Below are 19,525 nucleotides of genomic sequence, written 5' to 3'. Positions count from 1 at the left end.
ATGTTTCCATCAGTGGACTTAGAAAAATGTCTGTATACAATGTATAGACTCTTCCTGTAATCTTTCTCCCATATCCATTTATTAATAAACTAGAGGCCCAGTGCATGGAATTTGTGTGAGGGTATGGTCCCTAGGTCTGGCCTGCAATCAGGGCAATCTTCCCCAGCTGCTCACAGCCGCCCCCCCCCCCGCGCCCCCCCCTCCCCCCCGGTTTTCTGTTTGCCATCAGATAATTGGTGCCTGATGGTTGGAGGAAGGGACCAAGTGGTCAGCTGTTCCCACCCACTCACCAGCCCCTCCCCCGCAGCAGGTGGCCATCAGGTGATAGGAGCCTGCTGGCCAGGGAAAGGAACCAAGAGGTGGTCAGTGTGCCTCATAGTGACTGGTCCAGCGATCGTTCTGGTCATTCTGACATTAGGGTCAATTTGTGTATTACCCTTTTATTATATAGGATATTTGTGGTATAAAGTTAAAGTAATTTTCTTCTTTTTAATTAAAAAGCTGTCAATATTAAAGAGAAGTATTGTAATTGTCAGAAAGAGAGATCAGATTCATTGTGTTTTTGTGATAATCATAAGGGGGTTTACTATTTATTTATTTATTAAATTTATCTTTATTGTTGAAAGTATTATAAGAGGTTTTACATCTTTCTCACACACCCCCCCCCCCCCCTTGCCTTTTGTTCAAAGTAATGCGTTCTTCATAGTAGCCTTTTCAGGCTCCTCTGGTGCACTCACTGCAAAAATTATAAGATGAAGTACAATGGGTTTATGTTGTTGATGTCTGTCCACCAGGGGCTTTACCAGCTGAAATTGTCAAGTTGGACTTAAACCAATGCTTAATGCTAAAAGGTAAGTGAAATTTCAGCTGTGCTGCAGAACGCTTGCAAGTGTGTCTTCATTAAATCAATGATGTTCTCCAAAAGAGAGTTATTTCCAGTCAAAAATACAATTTGGCTCCACTATCAGATGGTGTGGAAAAAAATTCAACAAACAGAAAGTCTCAACCAGATGCAAGAGGCAGATTGTACCTTGGCACCTCTCCCACTTAGAGATGATCTTCATAAGAAGTGGCACATCATGTGACGTCATGTCAGAGTCTTCCCTTTCAGTCCGTGCAATCCCTAAATGGTAATTAGTTAGGTGGAAACCTCAGAAGCACAGCATCTAGTGGGTTACTAGTCCCCCTTTTATTCTCGAGACCTCTTTGATTTCTTTGGACCTAGAAAGGAACTACTTCTTACTTTGCTCTTGCTAGTGTTTGATGTGCTACAAAGATATATGAGGAAAGAGTAACTGTACAGTTTCCAATCACTGCTCAGATCTTATTTTGTGGGAAAAAATCATATCATTTGTTCACACTATTTCAAAACTCTTTCATTTGTCCTTTATTCTCTTCTGTAAGAAATACATTTTTTTTGCCTTAATATTTTCATGACAATCATTGTCAATGTTTTCATGTGGAGATGATGGCTTTCCAACCCTGATGCACAGCTGTTGTTCTGGAATTTTATTTTTCACATCTACTGAGTTAGTCCCATTGTTTATAAAGTCTTGTTATTAGTCTTCATATATTTTTTTATGTGTACCTCTCAACTGAATATTTCAGAAAGGGTAACTGGAAGATTAATATCCTGATTCTGTATATATTTAAAAACACTTGTCCTTCAAACTAACCAACCCTAGGCATAAAATTGTTATTAATTTATGAATACAGCAAATGTCCTAATTGGCTTTAAAAAACCTCACAACTTTACTTATCTTATACTTCTGTAGGTCAGACATCCAACACAGACCTCATTGGGGGTGGCACCAGGACTGAATTCCTTTCTTGAGGATCTGGGAATATTCCGTTTTCTTCTCATTCAGGTTGTTGGCAGAATTCAGTACCTTGTGCTTACAAGGCTGAGGTGCCCATTAAAAAAAATTATTTTTAATTATTTTGTATTACCTTTTAGAGAGAGAGGAAGGGAAAAGGAGAGAGGGAACCATTAATATAAGAGCGAAACATTGACAGGCTGCCTCCTGCACGAGACCACAACCCAGGCATGTGAACTGGGGATTGAACCCGTAACCTTTTGGTGAACGGAATGACACCCAACCAACTGAGCCACACCAGCCAGGGCAGGTGACCAATTTTTTTGCTGGGTGTAAACTAAGGACTATTTCACGAGTCCAGAGACCACTGAATACTTTGGCTTTTTGCCCCCTGCTTCCATCTGTAAAGCCAGCAACAGTGGACCAAAAGCTCAGGTCTCATTTCTCTGACCCTTCTGTTGTCACATGTCCCTCTGACCCAGCCAGAAAAGGTTCTAAAAAAATGGTGACAGTGTGGATATTCCAGGATAATCTCCCCATCTCAGGTTCTATAAACTTGATCCCATTGGCAAAGTAACTTCTGTTATATTATAATGTAACATATTCACAGGTTTGGGGAATCAGGCTGCGAGCCTCTTTAGGGGCCATTATTCTGCCTAGGTTCAAAAACATTTTCCCTCAAAAATTTAGAGGCACTGCTCTTTTCTTCTTCCACCATCAAGCATTATGTTTATGTGAATAATTTTATGTCAGCTTTATTTTTATTCCTCCATTGGTAACTACTTATCTCTCTGGAAAATTTAGGAGGTTATCTTCACCCTTGAAATTCTAATAGCCCATGTGTTTAGTTGTGGTCTTTTTCAATTTTTCCTGTTTGGCAGTCAGAAGGTTCTAGTAATGTGATTTCTCAGGTCTTTCTTTAGGTTAGAAAAATTTTCTTGTAGAAATTTTTTTGAATCAGTGATCCTCATTCTACTTTTTATATCCATCATTGGGTCCATGCACTTAGTAAATATTTATGTGAGTGAGTTACAGTGGACATGTAGATTTGGCTGTCAAGAGCATAAAGAAACTGAGAATTCGTATTTATGAAGAAGCTAAAGGGAGAAACCAAGAAGAATACTTCCATTTAAGGTTAAACAGGAAAAAAGGAGGGCCGATTTTCTTGTGGAATGGCAATATTAGCAGGAAATTTCTTCTGGCAAAATTCCATTCCCTAAAATCTCCAAATTCCCCCCTGAATTACAGAAGTCTACTTAATTTTCAAGATTACAGAAGTTTTCTGATTTGCTAAGAAGAGTTTCCAACATTTCATAATTTGAAAATGTGTTGTAAACTATAAAGTGCTATAGAGATTTAGATTGTTAATTGTTAATGTGGTTGATATTATCTCAGAATGCTTGCATTCTTTCAATGAATACTTACCAAATTTTCTTTAACTTTATTGAGGAATAATTGACAAATATAGGGTATCCCCAAAAATGTATAAACACTTTAACAACTGATAATTCACTTAATTTTCCCTCCTTTTCTGGCTTAACTGATTTGAAATAATGGGTGGAGCAAGACTAAGCTTTGAACAAAGAAAATTGATCCTAAAATTCCACTAGACTTTTTCTAATGGAGATACATAAAAGATAAACTTTACTGTACAAAACTGGCAACAGTCAATGAATTGAGGGTGATAAATACCTAACGAAATAATTCTTGATGTTTGTGACTTCATTGCTTCATGTTATCAACAGAACCTGGACCAGAATGGTCATCAATTTGAAAACAGGCATTGACAAAAAAAATATTCATTTCTGTAGATTCTTTTAAATTTTGAAATTGCACTGTGTGTTAATAAGCACTGACTTTATAATCATTCAAAGTGTGTACACATTTTGGGGGGATAATTATATATACTTAAAGTATACAGTGTGATAATTTGATATACATATAGATTGTGGAATTATTACCATAGTCAAGATCAAGATAACACAACCATTGCCTCAAATAGTTAACTCTTTATTGGTGTGTGGTAAGAATGCTTAATATCTACTTTCAGCAACTCTGAAGTATACAATATCATATTATTAACTGTAGTCACCATGCTGTACATTATATTTTAGTTCTCAGAACCAATATTTCTTATGAGAGTCAAATTAAGCCTCAATTGTCCCAGGTCTTTTTTTCTCTCTACTTTCTCCTACCTTAGTATTTCTGTTAGGATATATCTTAAATATTTACATGTACACTACCAATAAGATTTACACTGAGGTCACCTAAAGGGGAAATTTGAAACTCAGATTCTAGCTCCAAAAGACAGAAAAATATTTGGGATAATTGTTGCCTGTTTGAAAACATTGAAGGAGAAAAGATAACAATTTAAAATATCCTTTTTTAAAAGGTGCCATCTGAGCATCCAAATATATAAAAACCCTGGGTCTGTAATGACCAGTAACGACCGGAGGCTGGACCAACCGGAAATCAGTCCTGCAGTCAGCGCTGGGTTTCAGTAGCGACCTTTACAGCCGCTGCCACATGCTGTGGTATAAAACACAGTGTGCACGTGATCAGAAGCATAGGCACCACCTCCATGCCACGCCCCCCCCCCCCCCCCCCCCTTCCATCAGTCCCACCAGCCCTGAGGTGCCCTCCCCAGCTGTTTCTGGTGAGGCCTGAGGGAGGAACCTGCCCTTGGAGCATGGAGGCACTGAGTCCTGGGTCGCTGCAGCAATGGCTGTGAGAGCTCCTGATGGCCTGCAGGCACTGCTTCAGCTCGGCCTGCAGTCTCTGATTGGCACTCTTCACAGCTGCTGCCACACGCTGTGGTATAAAACACAGTGTGCAAGTGATCAGAAGCGCAGGCACCACCTCCATGCCACTTTTCCCACTTCCATCAGTCCCACCGGCCCTGAGGCGCCCTCCCCGACCTGTTTCCAGCGAGGCCTGAGGGAAGAACCCACCCTCAGAGCACCAGGGGCACCCAGCGGCAGTCGTTCCTGGGTTGCTGAGGCAGAGGCCAGGGCACAATAGAACTCTGGGTCTGGCCCAACAGGGGGTGTAGCCAGCTTTCAAACCGGACCCTGACAGGAGGGAGGAGGGAGACCCATTCCTCACAGAATCCGCTGTTGAATAGCTTGCTGTCAGTGGCCTGCCAGCCAGGAACCCCATTCGCCTGCACTCCGGGTTAATGAAGGATAGCAGGCTGAAAAGCAGGCGGCATGGGGTGACCAGGCCGGCAGGGGGGTTAGTGAGGGATGACCAAATGACTAAACAGTAGGCTGCGTGGGGTGACCAGGCTGGCAGGGGGGGCACTTTGGGGCTACCAGGCCAGCAGGGGTCAGTAAGGGGTGACCAGGCTGGCAGGGGGGGCAGTTAGAGGTGGTCAGGCTGGCAGGAGGGGCAGTTAGGGGTGATCAAGCAGGCAGGCAGGTAAGCAGTTAGGAGCCAGCGGTCCTGGATTGTGAGAGGGATGTCCAACTGCGGTTTTAGGCCTGATCCCAGGGACATCCTAAACTGGCAGTCGGACATCCCCTGAGGGATCCCGGATTGGAGAGGGTGCAGGCTGGGCTGAGGGTTCTCTCCCCACCCCCACCCCCCGCCCCCCCCACACAAATTTTGTGCATCGGGCCTCTAGTAGATAATAATAGATGATGTGTGGCTGAGACATAATGAGTTTTTCAGTCCTCTCTACAGGATAGTAGTAGACAATTCTACCATTTCAATATATGAATATTTTTGCAGCTGGCCCCAAATAAAAATTTTTATCCAGAGTCAGTCTTCTTGTCCTGGTGATCACAATAGCAAGACAATGAACAGGGTCTGCTGCACAAATTAACATTGTAATGACCATCCAAATTTGCTCGTTATCCCTTGAAACAGCAGTCAGAAGGTACAGAGGGGACGGGATAATGCTCTTCTTTTGCGTACTTTACAAGGAGAAGGAAGCAATTTAAATAAAATATCTGAAAATAAACTGTTGGGAATTTGTCAGAAATGTGTCCCTGGTCTCTGCAGGAAGTCTGTGAGGAGAGTTGAAGGGCTGTAATGATGAGGAAGCTTTTGCCCTGTCTATGATACATTGAGTACATGGGGAGATCTCTTCTACAACTATGTCTGTTTCTGTATACCCCCTGTGGGGGTCCCTTCTGTCCCTCCCCAGGCTAGTCAGCAGGCTCCAAAACAAACTATTTTTCTAAAGGGGTTATTTAAGATGTGGTGATTTTCCTATATGATTCACATTTACTTCTCACCCAGATTTGGTGAACTGTACAATCTATTATTTATTAGATTACTAGAGGCCCGGTACACAAAATTCGTGCACAGGTGAGGGGTTCCCTTAGCCCAGCCTGCACCTTCTCCAATTGGGGACCCCTTGGGGGATGTCCCACTGAAGGTTTAGGCCCGATCCCACAGGGATTAGACATTCCTCTCACAATCTGGGACCTCTGGCTCCTAATTGCTCACCTGCCTGGCTGCCTGATCACCCATAACCACTCTGCCTGCCTGCCTGATTGTCCCTAACTCCTCTGCCTGCCTGCCTGATCACCCCTAACTGCTCCCCTGCTGGCCTGGTCACCCCCAGTGGCACTTCCCTGACAGCCTGGTCGCCCCCAACTGCCCTCCCCTGCAGGCTTGATCTGGCCCCCAACTACCCTTCCCTGCTGGCCTAACCACCCCTAACTACCTCTGCCTTGGCCCCCACCACCATGGCTTTGTCCAGAATGAAGTAGGATGTCTGGAAGATGGCCAATCAACCCGGTCTAATTAGCATATTATCCTTTTATTAGTATAGATAGTCTATTATTTATTTTAACATCTAGAGTGCTGGGGACTGTGATCGCGCTCCTCCTGTCTTTGGCCAAAAGTGCCGGGAGTGCTATCGCACTCTTCCTGCAGTGTCCAGTTCTAAGTCTGCTTTTATTAGTGATGATAATATTGCTAAATATGTCAATTCTTGCTGTGAAGATGATGATTTTGTGGAAGATATTGAATATGTAACTTCATTTACTTGCGATTCATAATTTTTTTCCTAAACTGCTGTAAAATCAGCAAAAATGCCTTGGCAATTTTAGCATAGTTCCTAGGATATTGGTTGGCACTCAAAGGGTTAAAATATATTTATGGTCTTCACCCACCACAAAGAACTGAAATAAGAGGCATCTTTTTAAAAGCTGCCTTTGAATAGAACCATAAAAATGGCTTCCTATTTTCAAAGTTACATTTTAAATAAGAAAAATTTCTTAAATAAGTCACCCAATAATTTAAAATCTAGTGGAGCTCTTCCACCCTTGTTGCCACATCTTTGGTGCAATTTCCTTCTCTCAGATCTGTCTGGGAGAATCCACCACCATCTGCCACCATGGTGAACTTCAGAGCAGATCAGATCTGGACCATCATGGACAAGAAGGCCAATATACAGAACATGTCTGTGATCGCCCACGTGGACCATGCTGATGGACTCCTTGGGGTGTAAGGTTGGTATCATTGACTCTGCCCAGGTTGGGGAGACCCACTTCACTGATGAGCAGGAATGTTGCATCACCATCAAGCCAACGGCCATCTCCCTCTTCTACCAGTACAAGACCTCAGAGAATGACTTGAACTTCATCAAGCAGAGCAAAGATGCTTTCGGTTTCCTTATCAATCTCATTGACTCTCCTGGACATGTGGACTTTTCCTTGGAGGTGACAGCTGTCCTCCGTGTCACCGATGGTGCCTTGGTGGTAGTGGACTGTGTATCTGGCATGTGTGTGCAGACGGAGACAGTGCTGAGGCAGGCACCCCAGAGGCATTAAGCCTGTTCTGATGATGAACAAGATGGACTGGGCTCTGCTTGAGCTGCAGTTGGAGTCTGAGGAACTCTATCAGACTTTCCAGCACATTGTGGATAATGTCAATATCATCATCTCCACCTATGGAGAGGGCAAGAGTGACCCCATGGACAGCATCATGACTGACCCTGTCCTCAGGACTGTTGGCTTTGGGTCTGGTCTCCATGGTTGGGCCTTCACCCTGAAGCAGTTTGCAGAGATGTATGTGGTCAAATTTGCTGCCAAGGGTGAGGGCCAGCTGGGGCCTGCTGAGCAGGCCAGGAAAGTGGAGGACATGATGAAGAAGCTGTGGGGTGACCGGTACTTTGATCCAGCCAATGGTAAATTCAAAAGTCCGCCACCAACCCTGATGGCAAGAAGCTGCCATGGACATTCTGCCAGCTTATCCTGGACCCCTTCTTCAAGGTATCTGAAGCTATCATGAATTTCAAGAAAGAGGAGACAGGAAAATTGATTGAAAAACTGGACATCAAGTTGGACAGTGAAGATAAGGACAAAGAAGGCAAATCACTTCTGAAGGCTGTGATGCACTGCTGGTGATGCCCTGCTGCAGATGATCACCATCCACCTGCCCTCCCCTGTGACAGCCCAGAAGTACCACTGTATGAGGCACCCCCCCCCCCCCCACACACACACACAACGATGAGGCAGCCATGGGCATTAAAAGCTGTGACCCCCCAAAGACTCCTTATGATGTACATTTCCAAAATGGTGCTGACTTCTGACAAAGGCCGGTTCTATGCCTTTGGCTGAGTCTTCTCAGGGCTGGTGTCCACTGGCCTGAAGGTCAGGATCATGGGGCCCAACTACACACCAGGGAAGAAGGAGAACCTGTACCTGAAGCCCATCCAGAGAACAATCTTGATGATGGGCCATTATGTGGAGCCCATGGAGGGCATGCCTTGCGGGAACATTGTGGGCTTGGTGGATGTGGACCAGTTCCTTGTGAAAACAGGCACCATCACCACCTTTGAGCATGCCCCCAACATGCAGGTGATGAAGTTCAGCATGAGCCCTGTCATCAGGGTTGCTGTGAGGCTAAAAATCTGGCTGACCTGCCCAAGCTGGTGGAGGTTTAAAGTGCCTGGCCAAATCAGACCCTATGGTGCAGTGTATCATTGAGGAGTCAGGGGAGCACATCATTGCTGGGGCTGGTGAGCTGCACCTGGAGATCTGCCTGAAAGACCTGGAGGAGGACCATGTCTACATTACCATCAAGCAATCCGATCCTGTTGTGTCCTATCATGAGACAATCAGTGAGGAGTCGAATGTGCTCTGCCTGTCCAAGTCTCCCAATAAGGACAATGAACTGTACATGAGGACTCGGTCCTTCCCCAACAGACTGGCTGAGGGCATTGACAAGGGTGAAGTGTCTGTCTGCCAGGAGCTCAAGCAGCTGGCTGATATCTGGCTGAGAAGTACGAGTGGGATGTGGCTGAGGCCTGCAAGATCTGGTACTTCAGGCCCATTGGCGTTGGACCCAATATCATTACTGATATCATCAAAGGTGTGCAGTATCTCAACGAGATCAACGACAGCATAGAGGCAGGCTTCCAGTGAGTCACAAAAGAGAGGGCACTGTGTGAGGAGAACATGCAAGGTGTACGCTTCGATGTCCATGATGTAACACTGCATGCTGATGCTATCCGCCTTAGGGGTGGCCAGATCATCCCCACAGCCCGGTGCTGCCTCTACACCAGTGTGCTAACTGCCCAGCCCTACTCCTGAAGCCCATCTATCTTGTGGAAATCTAGTGTCCAGAGCAAGTGGTTGGTGATATCTACAGAGCCCTGAACAGGAAGCAGGGCCATGTCTTTGAGGAGTCCCAGGTGGCTGGCACCCCCATGTTTGTTGTGAAGGCCTACCTGCCCATCATTTAGTCCTTTGGCTTCACCACCAAACTGAGATCCAACACAGGTGGCCAGGCTTTTCCACAGTGTGTGTTTGACCGTTGGTAGATCCTGCCGGGAGACTTCTTTGGTAACACCAGCCTCCCCAGCCAGGTGGTGGCTGAGACATTCAAGCACAAAGGCCTGAAGGAAGGCATCCCAGCCCTGGAAAACTTTCTGGACAAATTGTAGGTTGCCCTTCCTGCAGCCTGCCACCCAGGGGCCACCCCCTCATCGGCTCATGATCAACCACAACAAACCTGTGGAGAGTGGCTACAGTGTTTGGACAGGTTCAAGCCTCAGACTGATGAGAGGGGATAGTCCTCTCATTGCCACATGCAAGTCCCAGTCCACTCATTGCCACTTGCAAGTCCCGTGCAAGACATGTGGCCCCACGTGTCTGAGTAATGTGGGCTTGATAGAGTTCAGGTGCATGTAATTGAGTAGATTAGAAGATTTTAAACATCTTAACCACACTCTTACTTTACCTAGTGGAATTTGCCTATAAAATAAAGACTTGGCTTGCGGGTGCTGTTGCTGTCTCTCCATCAGAGAGCAGCGTCCAGCCGAGACTCAGCTTTCGTTCTCTTGTCTGTCTTTTCTAAATCCTTCACCACCTCCCACCCTTCCTCAGGTTAACCCGTGGCCGTGTTGGCGTGGCACAAGTGGCGCCCAATGTGGGGCTGAGTATGACATGGCCATGCCAGCTTGCCACACAAACCTTCATTCTCCACAACATCTTGAGACTGTCCAGGCACAGTGCCACTCACCTGACTGGTTCTGGGGCCACTCTGTGCCATTGCTCAACATGAACACTTGGTGCTGTTTCTTTCGATATTTATTTCAAGATTTCAGAGGCAACAGAAATTCCCTGGCTACAGGGACTTATTTAGCTTGTCAGGGAGGTGGGAACCAACACTTTTATTTCTGGGGGGGAAAAAACACTTCAAATGTCCAAAAAAAAAATTAATTAATTAAAACACATTAATAGGTTTATTTGGGTAAATGTTCCACAGTGGATTTTCCTCCAGAAAGGGGGAAAGAACAAGTAAGTAGACATTTCTGTTTGGACAGAAGCTAGAGGGCAGGAAATCTTGTGCAATGTCATTGTGAGCACCTCAAAGCTATATTAGTGCCATTGGAATAATAAATTTGATTATGGTAAAAAAAATCTAATGGAATATGTATATGTCAAGATTTTATTTCATTGTGATTTTTTAACTAAACTTTTAAAGATTTGGTTTAAAATAACTTTAAAAAAAAAAAAAAAAGGGAAATGTGCCCTAGCCAGTTTTGCCCAGTGGATAGAGTGTCAGCCTGCAGACTGAAGGGTCTCAGGTTCGATTCTGGTCAAGGGCATATGCCAGGGTTGCGGGCTTGATCCCATTGTGGGGCATGCAGGAGGCAGCCAATCAATGATTATCTCTCATCATTGATGTTTCTATCTCTCTCTCCCTCTCCCTTCCTCTCTGAAGTCAATAAAAATATATTTAGAAAAAAGAAATGCTATTTTATTTTCCCCCACTGGTGAATTTTTTTCAATTACAGTTGACATTCAATATTATTTTATATTAGATCTGGTTGTACAGCATAATGGTTAGACATTTAAGGAATTATTTAAATTGATTCAAAATGACCTTATGCTCTTAAGGTCACAAGTCAAAATATCTACAATTAAATAGTCTATAAGAATTGTATCTTATAAAAAAGAGGAGGGTAGTTACAACACATTATATTATAAAATATTCTATCAATCTGAAGTAGGATGTGAATGATGAGTTTAAAGTGCCTACATAAAGAGCAGACTTTCTGTTTCCCTGAGACTTGAAACCATAGACTTTTCTTGCCAAAAAGATATTTATAGTTTCTTAATATAAAAAAAGCTAAGTTAGCCTGGCTCAGTGGTTGATTAACCCATGAACCAAGAGGCTGCCTGTTCAATTCCCTGTCAGGGCATATGCTTGGGTTGTGGGCTCAATCCCGAGTAGGGGGCAAGCAGGCAGCCAATTGATGTTTCTCTCTCATCAGTGTTCTATATCTATATCCCTCTCCCTTCTTTTCTCTCTAAAATTAATAAAAACATATTTTTTTTAAAAAAAGGCTAACTTATAAACTTATTTCCGTATTGAAAAGAATAGTGGAAATTGCTTTGGCAAGAGAAGAGTATGAAAAGGCTTTCAATAATAGACTCTCTGTTTTTGAGATTTTAAAAATATATGTATTTTTTGCTATCCAGTTGGAAATTCTTTTTGGTTACAAACCCTTCACCAGGAGTGCATCAAAGCTTCCATTCTCACTCCTTTGTGGGAAGGGTCTAGTCTGAAAACTTGCAGGGAATGGACTGGTGATTTCCTGGGGAGTGTAAAGTTACAGCTTCCTGGTGAAGCTGCCCAGATGACTATGCTTATAATGTCTGGCCTTCCTTTTGCTCCTCTCCTATTATTAATATTAATAACTAGCTAATTACAACAATAAAAATATTCCCAGGTAATCTGCAGAGTCCCATGTTTTCACAGCTGACTAGGGTCATCATTTCCAGCCTACAACCTCTAGGACTAACAAATTATCACACGATGATAGCTATCTATGGAAATTCTGCATCAAATCACATAAAAGAAGTTTTTCTTCTTTTTATCCCCACTAAATAATATAAATTATAACACAAATACCACATCTAAACAACACCAAATGCAGCAAGACAAAATGTATTGAACGCAAAGCATTTGGATTTAAATATGCCACTTCTTTTGACTAGACTTAGCTCTACTCTCTTTATTTAAAAACCAATTCTTAGAGTTTAAGTACCCTGTTATTGTTAAGAGCCCAGAAAATCCAACCCACTTGCTCTACCCCTCTCTTAGTCTACAACTACAATATAGTCCACAAGCAACTCAGGAAGTGGACGTCCTGTCTATTCATATCATCTCGACAATTGATCTCATTGCACAGTGAAACCAGAAACAAACCAATTCACACCAGAGGAACTGCCATTCAGCTGCCTGCAGAAGTGTGAAAAAACCTGCAAAATAAAACATGCTTTCTTTTATTGGTATGCTGAAGCTATCTTGAAGGTACTATGCTGAAGAACATAAAATATACTTTTACATATATTTATGTATATACACATGCACACAAGCATACATAGACTTTGGAATAAAATAACAAATCATTTAGTCTTATCTTTTTGCTGCTCTAATTAAGCCTAATTTTTTAAATGCTCAGTTGAAGCCTATTCCTGGGGTCCCCTGCTAATGGGCCCATGTCAGCTGCATGAAGGCGCTGCCCATTGCCCTGCCCATGCTGTTTTGGCTAGCACAAGAGCCAATCCCTTTCTCTTCTATGGTCAGAGGAGTTGGGATGCCACTGTGACACATATGTTTCCAATTAATCTCCTGCTAGGCTATCTGATTGAATTACACAATCACTGATATGTTTTAAAGGCTTAACTAATTTGAAGCCTAGCCATAGGTTAAACGCCATTGAACCATCAAACACAAAATATATGTTTAACATAAACAAATCATTTCACAGATACAAACATGGCAAATGGGGGGCTATAATAAAGGGATGTGAATGCCTTTGTCTTATTTTGCCCTTATACCCAAAACAGTATAGTGCTTATTTGTTAATACTAAAAATAAGGTACAAGGAGAATTTTCCACTTATTACAGTATAGACAAACAATCTGAATAATTCAGGCTATGTTTACAGAGCACAAAGTGAAGTTCAAATTTCATAAATATTCATGATTAGTGTGGGTAAGCAGTTCAGGTAATTCAGAAACCATCCTATCCCTGAACAGTTCAATTTGCTGGTGCAGAGGGAACCAGTTTACCAGATAATTAGAATATATCCACTTTACCACTAAATAGGGAACCAAAGAGGAGGAAATACCTCATTATTTTTTTTTAACTTTAATTCAGTTTGTTGCTTCAATTGGTTGTGTGGGGATTGTGTGGATTTGGTTATAGAAGATTACTCACAAAATTCTTGGCCTATATTTTAAACACGGTGTTTCTCTTTCACACCATTTGTTATTCTCACTTTCTGCCCTTGTCTGGACAGTGTCTGAGAAAGACTGGCACGTAGGTCTTTGCTCCCTGGGATTTCACCCAGTTAGGTTATCTGGCACCTGGTGAAATGGTTACTCAGAAGACAGCGACACCCTGTCCTTTGGGAAATGAGTGGTTTCCTTTACAAGGACGTACCAGGAAAACAGGTAATCTTGCAATCACAAGCACAGGTGAGAAGGGAATAAGGGAATGACACCTAACATTTAGGCAAAAATTGTAAAACCCCTATCCTTCTACTGATCTTTACTGCTTCTTTTAATCAATGTCTATCACAGCTAGAACAGCTAGATAAGACAAATGACCAACGAGAAAGTACAGGTGGAAAATGGCAGAAAAGAAATTCTTTAACATGGTAATGAAAAATAAGAGCTATGAATGCAGTCCTTAGGTTCCAACCCTGGATTATGTTTTGAACATATAAATCAATGGGCATTGATCTCAGATGGAAACCTTGACTTTACAGTGCTTTCCGGCAAAACCTCCCGAGGGTCACAAGTATCCCCTCTGTCTCATCTCGTATTTATTGAGAGCCTGTTGCCACCACAGGACAAATCTAGATAGTGTGACACCTTATGGTGGGTCAGAGCTTTCAAAGAGCTCCCAGTCTCCAGAGCAGCAAAGCTGACAGGTGTGTGGGGACAGCATCTGGCCTTCTTCCCTGTCTGTTTGCACACCCGAGTGACAGAACTCTGCCATTTTCTCCCAGGAGGAAGTCTGGCTAAGCCTTTAATACCATTTTTTTTGCCAAAAGAAATTCTGCCTGTTTGTCTGGGCTCCACATCTTAAGCAATCAGAATAGGGCTCTCTGACAGATTTATAAGGAGGGCATCTATTTTATTTAACTAAATTCAGAATTGTTGCTTGGTAGTGATAGAGGAGTGAGTATGGGTAGGGGATAGGGTGGCAGTGGAAAGAGCAAGAAGGAGTAAGGTGAAGGCAACTGGAAAAATAAACTAGAGCAGTATAGCCTAGCACCCAGAATACTTTGGCAAATATTTGTGTATATATATATGTTTCTCTCTACCAGTGGCAAGCCCTTTGAGGTGGGAGACCATTTCTTATTTATATTACAATCATTGCATCTAATATAGAGACGTTAAATACTCTCACTCCTCTGCCCATCTTTCCTCTCACCACCTTTCTTTCTCCTCCCTCAGGACAGAGATATTGCTCATGTAGTTAGTATAAGTTTACAGCATTGCCTGGGCTGTTTTGATCAGCAGATGTGATCACTGATCATTCTCATTTGTGGGATAGAAAGCTAAATGAACCAAAAACAATGAGCTCTAATAGAAAGGCTAGAGGGGACCAGCAGTCAATGGCTTGAAGCCTGGTAGGTAACTGTTTCTAATGAGAGCAAGCAGCATGTCTTCAATGACTTGATATGGAACTCTAGCCAAGTCCATGGAATCACTGACTGAAATATGTTCAGACTATCTAGATTCTCTATTATCATATCGAGAGATCAACTTTGAAAATAATTTTTAGTTCTTGGATTTGTTGCTACTATACATATAAATGTCAGAAACAAATGTTTTACTAATGCTTTAATTCATTAAAATGCTTACCAAGAGCCTATTTCACCCATTTATTTACTCCCTTATCTGAGCTATGCAGAATTGAATGTTTTCCACACTATGTAATACTCTATAGATACATCAAGCTACACTCTGTAACTACTCTCAGACAATGCTAGCATCATGGGTGTGCAACCTGTGGCATCACACAATGCCTCACACTCAAAAGCAACCCACACTTGCTTCAATGCTCTGAAAATTATTGTCATATATATATATATATATATATATATATGGCTTTCAGAGAGGAAGGGAGTGGGAAAGAGAGATAGAAACATCAATGATGAGGGAGAATCATCAAAAGACTGCCTCCTGCATGCCCCACACTGGGGATCGAGCTCACCACCTGGGTATACGCCCTGACTGGGAATCAAATCTCCTGATTCATAGCTTGACGCTCAACCACTGAGCCACATTGGCTGGGCAAATTCCTTATTAATTCCTTAATGTTCCACTGGTCCTACAAATTATGTAGCTAGTCCTGCTCTCAGACTCAGGATGAAAAGATTCAATAATATCGTCTGAAGGTTGAGGAACCACAGTTCAAACATTTTTTAAAAAGCCAATGAATGGTAAAGATATAGATTTCTTGAATCTCAGTATTCAGAAGCTATTATATCCTGGGACTTAGACAGGGATCAGGTAAGCAGGCTATGAAGTGTGAGAACCAGAAAGTCATCAGAACAGAGACTGACTTGAGGAAAGTCCAGGCTCTCAAATATGTGCTCTTGGAGTCTTTAAAAGTTAATACGGAAAATAATATGGAACCATAGTTAGAAGGTATGCTCTCTGGAGGGGTTTCCTGTTCTCACTTTTATTTCAAATACTAGAGGCCCTATGCACAAAATTCGTTCAAGAGTAGGTAGGTCTTCCTTCTCCTGGCTGCCAGCACCAGCTTCCCTCTTTCATTAATATAACTTCAATACCTTTGTTGCATTTAACAAAATCAACAATATTTTAAAAATTATCTAATGCCAGCTCATGTTTAAGTTTCTCAAATATGTTTTTTTTCCAGTTACTTTGTTCAAGTTAGGGTTCATACAAGTTTTGCATTTATTTGGTGTTGTGATTTAAGTCTCTTTTATTCTATCACATGTCCTCTCACTCCATTTCTTCATGCTATTGATTTGATAACTTTTTGACCACAGCAAATGGGATTTCAGTAAATCTCAGTTTCTTGATGTCAGAGTTGATAAATAAGTATTTATTTGTGGAATAATTTTTGGTTATTGTCTACATTATTATTATTATTCACACTCATCCTTGTGGCTGGAGAAAGCACTTGTAATTAAACAGCTTTGGGGAGCCAGAACTGTCTCTCGGAAATTGCTTGACCATACCGGATCAAAGTACATGACAAATACACTGGTAGATATTTATCCACAGCCAGTTGAAGTGCTCACATGTGGCTCTATCCTCTTCTCTAACCTACTAGAGCATTTGCTCTGTAGGACACCTCAGGCACAATAGGAAAAGTCCTGTCAACAGAAAGAAAGATCCAGACTCCTTTCCTTTCCTGGTTCCTATTTCTAAGTACAGGATGCAAGCATGTGGTAGGTAACAAACTAGTACATATAGGCTGCAAACTTCCCTTCTGTCCTACAATGATATAAGGGTGAGATATTTGCCTGACCCATTTACCTACAGAGTTTGATTATTCTTCTTTCTGAATTCTTCTTCATTATTATATGGATCTCTCCTTACAACTTTATGTCAATCATATACTTGTTTTCATTCCATAATACTTTAGATTTTATTTTTCTTTGTTACATTTTAAGTCTCCAGTCTTGTTCAACAAAATAAATTTAAGAATCTTATTCATTTTAAGAAGAATTCTGTAGGGCTATATTATCACATTTAAGTAAATGAGATTTACATTTTTACAATCTTTCAAAGAAAAAGAAGAAAAATGTTAAATTATTAAATCTTTTGTCAAAATGCTTTAAAATCCTCTGCTTTTATTTATCAGATATTTTAATTGAAGTTGTTTCTTAGAAAATGAATTCCTTGTGAAGAAAACTTTGAATTCTCCTTTTATCTGTACATTAAACAGCTTATGCATTTTTTATTCCTTTAATTTTAGATGCCAATATTTTACCTCTTGGGTACTTTCTATGTAGAAGATTCACTATAAGAACAATGCTTATTCTGCAATTCTTTATATAAAGGTGAGTAACTATTTTAAAATGATTACAAGCTGATGATCAAAGTCTAATACAAGCTGTTGTACTACAAAGTGGGAAATAACACACTTTGTCAGGAAATGCATGGCCAAGTCTCTTTGCAATCTAGATGATATGATAAGAACACAGAAGTGCATGATTGCGGCATAGCAAGAACTGGCGTGTATTATAAAAGTAGACCTTTAAATAGTAAAAAGCTTGTGTTCCAGCCTAATGGAGAGAACTCAGCTCTTGGATCCACAAAACTGACTAACTTCTGAGAACCAGGAAGTATGTCTTCTCATTGAGTTCTGTCTACCTCTCATAGAGTTCTTATATTGCTGATTTGGTAGAAAACAAAATTGAAAGCACATTATGTCAGTTTGAAATATTATTTTCATCAATCTTTGAACCACCCCATAATTTATCATGTAGCCTAACTTACCCTATATAATAAAGAGGTAATATGCAAATTGACCCTTAGGCCTTCACACAAATGGCTGCCCCCATGTGGTCAAAGATGGCTACCATAAGATGTCAGCAGGAGAGGGTAGTTGTGGGCGGTCAGGCCAGCAGGGGAGGGCAGTTGGGGTGACCAGGATGGCATGGGAGGGCAGTTAGTGGTGACCAGGCCAGCAGGGGAGGGCAGTTGGGAAAGTTACTTAGCTTATGTAAGCCACTGTCTCCTCATCTTGAAAATGAGTATAATAATGACACCTCCTTCCTAGAGTTGTTATAAGGATTCAACATGCCCTTTGCAATGTAAATGTAAATGTAAAGCACTTAGCCCAGTAATCTTCTCATAGTAACTATTCAATAAGTGTTAGCTAATGTTATGAATATTTAAGACTCAGTTTACTGATCTATAGATTCAGTATTGTAATATCTACTTTGAAGGGTACTTTGAGGATTAAAATGTAGATTATTTACATAAATATATTAGATTAATAATTGGTTCATAATAAGCACACAGCCAATGTTGCTTCATTTCTTCTTTTTATAAACCACTGCTTAATTAAGATAGGTGTTCATATAAACACTAGGCTTTATGGTTCATAAGTATTTGGTATTCACATCCAATGGGAGACATTCCTGATATCTAGAAATTAGAAGATAATGTATTTCTGGCTGTCTTTTGGGAGTGGGATGCAGGTGACTTATGAAAGATAAGGCAATTCAATATGCAAAATCATATCTTCAACTGCAAAAAAAAATTTGAAATTACTAACTGCCAATAAATATTAAGTGACTTTAAGGTGGCATTAATAAAAAACTGTCATAAGGAGTGGTGTCCTAGCTGTCATAAGGAAAGCCAATTCACACCACATTTTCCACATCCCAAAGGAGATGATGGGGATTTTGTCTCATATCCTCACATCTTTGAGAACAAAGGAATTGTTTAATGTTGTTTGCTATAACACTTTATTTTATATACTAGAGCCCTGGTGCACAAAATTCTTGCACTGGAGGGGGTGTCCTTCAGCCCACCCTGTACCCTCTCCAATCTGGGATCAGGCCTAAACCGGCAGTTGGACATCCCTCTCACAATCCAAGACTGCTGGCTCCCAACTGCTCGCCTGCCTGCCAGCCTGATCACCCTCTGACCACTCCCCTGCCAACCTGATTGACTCCTAACTGCTCCCCTGCCAGCCCGATTGCCCCCAACTGCCCTCCCCTGCTGGCCTGGTCACCCCTAACTTCCTGCCCCTGCTGCAATAGCTTCCTTCTAGAGTCAATTTTCCAAGAGGCTCAGAGTCTTCAGGGCTGTGTGTAATTTGGAGGGGGAAAATATTTTCTATTAAAAGTTTTTCATTATGAATATGTAACAACATTATAGGGCAGTTAGAGTCTTTTCCTGCTGCCATTGGAGAGATTAGAGGAGCTAATGTGTAGAAAGGCCTTTCTCACCAGGCACTAAAATCAGGGCTTTGTGTTGCTTTATGCACTCTTCTCCATATGAGACAGAGAGCATAACACCAGTTTACAAGGAAGGAAGCTAGGCATCAGAGAGGTTAAGTGACCCAAGATTTCATAGTTGCCAAGTGGCATCCTGGGAGTCAGAGGCAGGGGCCATCTGTGGTTGTAGCAGGATGCCATGACTTGGGAGAAGCACACATTATGAGGGCTTGGAGGAACTGCACAAGTTTGAGGGCCTCCTGAGTCTCATGCACTACTAGGCCCTTCC

At 41.9% G+C, this 19,525-nt stretch overlaps 1 pseudogene; it reads left to right on the top strand.

The window, feature by feature from the left end:
* Nucleotides 1–7,167: 7,167 nt before the first annotated feature.
* On the top strand, nucleotides 7,168–9,720 carry LOC118651128 (annotated as a pseudogene).
* Nucleotides 9,721–19,525: the final 9,805 nt, after the last annotated feature.

Source organism: Myotis myotis, unplaced genomic scaffold (genome assembly GCF_014108235.1).
Source record: "Myotis myotis isolate mMyoMyo1 unplaced genomic scaffold, mMyoMyo1.p scaffold_m19_p_3, whole genome shotgun sequence".
NCBI lineage: Eukaryota > Metazoa > Chordata > Mammalia > Chiroptera > Vespertilionidae > Myotis > Myotis myotis.
This window is presented reverse-complemented; position numbering and strand designations above follow the sequence as displayed.